We start from the raw sequence: 7,223 nt of genomic DNA on the forward strand, positions 1-7,223 counted from the left end.
GACCTGCATGTATTGTAGCCATGTAACACAAACTCATGAGGCACAAGACCAATTAGAGTAGTTAGTACGCTGATAGAATTGCAAACATCTGAGTTGGTCAACACACATTCTCTCTGGCAGGGATCTTTCTTGGAAATCGTCTTAAGAATATGTCTAAGCTACTTGCAGTATTGTTTCCTTGGTGGGGTTCTTGTGCATTTATAACTGGCAACTGCTATACTTTCTATTCTGCTTGTATGGCCGAGAAGCTTAATAAGGAATTGAAAGCTGATCTTCAGGATTCACCATCCATACAAGGATATTACAAATCTGGATCGGTGTGCTGAGGAAAGAACTTTCAAAATTAGGAATAAACCAAGTAAAACTCTTTTATGTAACCTTATGGCTTTTGGCAGTGTTGCATTGCTCCCTATGTTCTAGGATTTAACCTGGCGAATTTTAAAAAGCTGCCTTTTTCTTCAAAGTCCGTTCCTCAAGCCCTGTTGACATCCTGATACAGCACAAGTCTGGCTCTCTCTTTTCCATCAGTTGGGCTCATGCAGCCAAGAATTCCACAGCCAAAAGAAATGCAGTTCTCTTTAGTCCCCGCACAGCAGGCTGACACTGGCAGCACGCATTTTTAGTTTCCCACCAAAAATGTGTAGGTATCCCTGCTTTGGTGCTGCTGCTGACCTAGAAAATGTTTATAGTCTCAAGGAATCCTGGAATATCAGGGTTGGAATGGACCTCAGGAGGTCATCTAGTCCAACCCCCTGTGCAAAGCAGGACCAATCCCCAACTCTTACCCCAGATTCTGAAATGGCCCCCTCAAGGATTGAACTCACAACCCTGGGTTTAGCAGGCCAGTGCTCAAACCACTGAGCTATCCCTATCCTTGAGCTAGTCTGTGTGTCTCAGCCTACTGTCCCTTTTGTGGGCATGACAGAAATACCACCTAAGCTGCTATGATAGGGTGCAGTTATAAGTGTTGTACTGTGCAGTCCCAGGAGTAGCTGGCTCAGAGAGGAAGCTTGAATAACGTCTGACACAAATCATTGCTGTTTCACCTTTGCCATGGCCAGCAGTAAATTAGCAATACATTCTAAAAATCGGATAGAATAAATCTGTAAGTAGGTGTTGTAGAATAAATACGCAGCAATATTTCTCCTGTCCTGTAGAATGTGTGATGTTAAAGTTGAATCACTTGCTGTGCATCTACTTGGTCTGATATTTTAGTAATGCTTGAAAGTATTTTTGCTCAAAGAGTGAGAGAGTTTTGTTTACTTGTATTTCTCTAATGCAACAGGCAACCAGAGCAGTACATCTTGCATGTCCTAAAGCTGTGGTTATAATTATAGACATCACGGCATTCTCAAAAAATGATTCATAACTGCAAGTACAACTGTATCAGAAGGTAACATTACCAGCCTTTCAGGTGTTTAACTTTCATGGTGGTTACACTTGCTACTGATTAATGAGAGCTTAATACAACTTGGATTTGTATGAGAAATGACAAGGAACAAACAAAACTAACTGATGTTACATTAAGATTGAAACAAGCTGACAAAAGTAGGGAAATTGAGGATAAAAGCTGTCACTGCGACCTTAACTTAGTGTGTTTGTAAAATATGGTGTGTGTGTTTGGGGTTTTTTGTTGTGTTGTTTTTTTGTTTTTTTTAAACCGGTACATGGGGGAAGGGGTACATGGGTGTGAAGTGCAAGTCCCAAGTTTTTTCTCTCTCCTCACGCCCCACTAGTCTCCTGATTTTTCAAAGCTTGCAATTGTAGTTTTACAGCAAACCCAACAAACTTTTATCTAAAGCATTTTTAAGGTAGATTTATTATTGAATTTAATTCTACCTGGCAGTTCTTTCCTGTCTCTTGTCTTCCTACGCATTAGCCATAGATTTACTCATAGATGCGCTACAGGATTTAAGCTAAAAGGAACAGTGTACGTTTCTTCGTGTTAAACTGACGACAACACACTAGGGAGGTGATAACTTACGTGAAGCAACATGTATCTTCTTTTCCAATCTAATAATGTGTAGGGATTACTTTCCAGCCTAAGCTTATGCAGGGGGAAACGAATGTCAGCTACTGCAGCCACTAGAACAATTTTAGCTCTCTGAGTCAGTATATGAAATGGCAAGGAAGTGTCAGCCTTTCTTGTGCTACCAAAAAAACCCCCAAAACTGACACACACACCCAAAAAGCAAACCCTGCTGTACAGCAGTTGTGCTGTTTGCTTCTTGTGCAGGCATATCTATAAGCAATGGTACAAAATGGGATGGGATTTTATTTAACATGAAATAAATATGAAAGTAAAGCAAGAAAATGGAAGACAAAACAGTCCCTCTTAACTCTCACAACTGTTCTCCTGGCTGAGCTGGTGGTCTGTGTGTTGTGTAATCCATTAAGCTTGGGAAACCTCTGTCTTGCAAGAATATCTGCAGTTGCAAACTCTATGCAGTTTATTTAGCTGAAAGATACATGCAGTTTTTAAAGAAATACAGCTGTTAATCAGAATTCAGCTCCAGTGCCACTCTCAAGTAATGGAGACGCAGCTCACCTGTTCCAAAGCTAATTGTTCTATGGAGCTTGATACGGTGATAGTACATAAACTTGCCTCTTGACATATTATTGTCCTTCATGAAAATACTTAGCTCTTGCATAGCACTTCTCATGAATAGATTTTATTACAAAGGTTAAGTGTTGCTGCCTTTTATAGATGGGGAAAATGAAGCACAGAGAAGTGAAGTGACTTGACCAAGCTGGTGACTCAGCCAGGACAGAGGCAGGGGTAGAACACCATTTTTCTGTCCTAGCCATTGAACCGTGCTGTGGCTGCCATCTATTTCATGAGATTCCACAGTTTATATTTCTTGGCACCTCCCTCTGAATTTGATTTTTCCTGCTTGTATTTGGGTATCTCGTTGACTTCACCTCCTTCCTCCCTTCAAAGCTCTCCTACTGGAAAAATTAATTACAAAAGCTGAAACTATTACCATTGCGCCCCCTCCCATGAGTTTTGACTTTGGTGTTTTTAATTCCTGGTGTGGACTAGAGATTAGAACAGGGGTCTGGGAGTTGAGTGGATGGGTTCTATTCCTAATGGGGTTGCTGTGTGATTTAAGTCACTTATCTTATGTTTTAAATGTGGATAATCCTAGTGAGCCTTTACTAACCTCTTTTGGGACACTCAGGGAGGTCCTATGTACGTGCAAAAGGGCGCCACCTCCTATTCTATCTCCTTCTCGTTCACCCTTTAATTTTTCCTACTCTTCCTCCATATGCAAATACCTGATGTGAGTGTTTGACCCCCTGAAGCAGACCTTGATGTTTTAGCGCATGCAGTTTGTGCAGCGAATAGAAGCTTGAAGAGCTGATGTTTGAATTACTGTTTGCCACATCTTGTTTAGTTGTTTTTAAATCCATTTTCTTGCTGTCTGTCATCTTACCATTACTTGGCTTATAACATGTCAAAGGAACTCTTTTTACCTGGAATGTTACCATGGCAATGTTCTTCACCAAATAGATTCCTAATTCAATGGCACAATAATTACTAATGCAGAGTTGAGAGTACTCGGTCGTATATTGTTCCCTGACAGAATACTGGGTTGAGCAAAATACAAATTTCCAGAAAACAGAAAATATAGAGGTAGAGTTGCCCTCTTAACTCTGCCCTCCTTCCGCTATGCCCTGTTTAACACACGCACACCCCTTTATCAACCCTACAGTGGCTGAAATGTACACATGCAGGTGCACAGTCCTTTGTCCCTGGCTTCTGCTCCACGCAATACAACAATTTTGGTTAGATTGGCTGCTGACTATTCTGTTATGCTCACAGTAAAAATAAAAATAGATTATATTATAACATAGACAATGTGTAGCAATCAACTTGAGTTTGTTTAAATCTTTATTGCGCAGGTATACAAAGATTTGAACTACCCAGGAAGGCATAAAGTAACCATCTTGATATTTTTCTTAATGGTTGCACACGTTCTGTAATCCTTCCAGACTGCACATCTATGCAGGTGAAGAAGTGAATGTGTTGTTAAATACTGCTCAGAATTTGGCTCCTCCAAAAACTTAGTGGGTGCCATGGACTAGGCTGACTAAAAAATGACTATTTGAGACCATTTTGACCGTGTTGGAGCAAGGAATATGACTTACTAAATCTCTATTGCACAGGTGTATGAAGATTCAGATTAGAAACAGCCATGGTGGGGTATTCACTCCTGGTAGAGCTGTGGATGCAGAGTTGAGGTGCACTGGCAGAGCTTTGGGGTGCAGGCAGGCTTGGGGTGCCCTGGCAGAGCTGAGGGTGCAAGGGCATTGGGGTGCACTGACACCTGGGGAGTTCCTTGCCTCTCTTACCTGAAGCCCCAGCTTCTTGTCCCCCTGCTGCCACCCACCTACCCCCATTTATCCGCTACTCATAACCCTCATCGTTTTGCAGTCCTCTCTCCTCCCAGCCCCCCACTCCTCCACCCTCAATGTCTCTTCTGTTCCAGAAAGCATTCACAGGTCTAATTTTTAACCTAAATACTTTGATTACATTCCCCCAAACTAAAATTGCCGCCCTTGACTCACAAGTTGTAACAAACTCCAGCAACTCAGTTCAAAACTCCTTTTGTCTTTCTTAGGTGAGGGCTTGTGATTAGTTTATCTTTAAATATATTAAAGGCAAGGTGAGTTCATAGCAATCAAGATCTGTGATTCGTCCAGTCATTGGTAAATACCTCTCCATTTAACAGTACAAGGCAGCAGAGGGACCCCATTACGGGGGGGGGCTGTTATTTAAGTACCCCTTGCACCCCAAATTTGGATCACTAAAGCTACCCTGCACGGCCATGAGGCACACCACATTTCAAAGCAATCCAATTAATCATTTGGATCTTAGAGCACTTACAAGAGTTGAGCTTTAAAGCATATAAAATGGTGGGAATGGAAATTCTAGCCATGGTCCTCCCTTAGCACATGTGCAGTGTAAAATGTACGTTTTCAAAAATACCATTCCCAATTTGGGACGTCCACAGATTTGGCAAGTGCCTTGCGTTATCTTGGGTAGCACTCAACAGCTTGACACCATGTTGATCCATAGTTCAACAGTTTGATCTCTTGGCTTGGGTGGTGGGGGAGGAACCCATCTAGCAACTTTTGTTTTAAACAACTATTTCTTTCGAGACTTATATCTCCAGAACATAGGGCTTGTCTTTGTGTCATCTGGTGCAGCTGTGCCACTCTAGCACTTAGTTGCTACCTCTGGGGCGGCTAAGTTGATGGGAGAGCTTCTCCCGCTGACGTAGTGCTGTCTACACAGGGGATTAGGTCGATATATGGATTTTTCACGCCCCTGAGTGATGTAGTTATACCAACAGAGGTCTGCAGTGTAGACACCACTCTCGCACAACCATAATTTATTGTGCAACTACTGCTAAATGGATATGATTTGATGACGTTACACAATGGTTGCAGTAATGAAGACAGCCCCGATGAGAGGCAAATATTTGTCTTGCCAAATATATTGTTCCCAAGTACTGTTAAACTACGAGTTGCGTTACACTTGCAAGAAGAGTACCCTGTGACCAGCACCACCTGTTTTTGCTTTTTTATTGAAAAATAATTACAAAACAGGAGGAAAATAAATAGGATCCGGATACGAATTAAATATTTGTATTGAAATTGGTAAGGAGCTTTTCCAAGGTAATTTTTCTATTCTGCTGGACCACCCTCAGTGCTTTATCACACTGCTGAGGTAAAGATGTACTTTCAATGTAACAGAGTTGCTGGTGCGATTCAGTGTAGCTAGTATTCTTGCTGTTCTCAGCTTTGCATCTCTTCTGTCACCTACTCTCTTTGTGCAGCACCACAAGCCACAGCTAAGGTGAACTAAAAACATTCTGTGCCACCAGATGTATTGATCCTAATTGCACTGTTCCACAGAACATGCTCTGCAGAAACTATATTTAACCCACTACTAGTTATAAATAAATATGTTTGGGGTAATGGAATAAGTAAATAGATTAATATATATGTCCCACTAGAAACTTACCCATACTACGTTCGGTATTAGAAAGCTGAGAGAGTAAACAAGCAGCCAGTATACATTTAGCTGTATAGACTTACAGTGTGCCAAGATTTGCAAAACTAGGAGTCTAAAGTTAAGCTCCTAATCTCTGGTAAGACACCTGCCTAGTTTTCAAAAGTGCTGTTTACCCTGAGGTGACTGTTGGGTGCTCAGCACTTTTGAAAATCGGGCAGGCATCTCAATGTGAATTGAAGACACTAATGTTAGATTCCTAGTTGCGCAAATTTTGGCCCATGATATGTGTGGAAAGATGTTTCTAATTGAAATCTGTCCCATGTAACTCTGAAAGTGGCATCAATTTCTAGAGTCTCCACTCTGGCACATTTCATCAGAAATAAACGACAAGAGACAAGACCAGTTGTTGCTGTGTGGGCAAAAATTTTCAGCAGACACTTTTTTCAGACAAAAAAATACAGATTCACGAATGTGTGTTGAATTTGCTGACCAAAAAAAAACCGCCCCAAAAACACCTGACAAAATTCTGAAAAAATCAGTTTGAAATGACTTTTTGTTTCACATTTTACCTCAGTTGTACTTTCTAATAAAAGGTTTTAAAAAAAACTCAAACAAAATGTTTTGTTCAACCCAAAACTAAATTTTATTTTCAATTTTTTGGTTCAGCCAGCGAATCAAATAATCAGTTATATACATAACACCATTCTAGAGCTCTGCTGGTTTTAAACTCTAGAATAGTTTGGAGCTTAGAACCTTTAATGCCTCCCATTCATAGTAGCACATCCTGAGACAAAGCAAGCTCTGGAAATCAATCATGGATTATTCCTAGGACAAATGTGGAAAAGCATAGTGATGAAGATGCTGTAATCACAGATTTCTTTTTTACATTGACTCAGCTTGTAGATAAGGTTTGGTCCCTCAATGAGCTGTTTTGTGCTCTACCTCCAGATGCTTAAAGATTGCATAGAGAATGGAGGTATCAAATAGCCTGTCTTGACCATGCTACAGCTTCCTCAAGTCCAAAAGTGTGAACAGTGACAGTGGGATTTAAGAATTGCTGATGCTGAGTGAGATGTTACAATGGCAGCAATAGGTTTAATAATTTGTGGGTAGAAGTCACCAGTGAATCATGAATTCTGAATTATATTAGATCGTGAGATACTGTAGCAGCTTTGCTTGCTCAACCCAATGATAAATA

Source organism: Chelonia mydas, chromosome 13 (assembly GCF_015237465.2).
Source record: "Chelonia mydas isolate rCheMyd1 chromosome 13, rCheMyd1.pri.v2, whole genome shotgun sequence".
Lineage (NCBI taxonomy): Eukaryota > Metazoa > Chordata > Testudines > Cheloniidae > Chelonia > Chelonia mydas.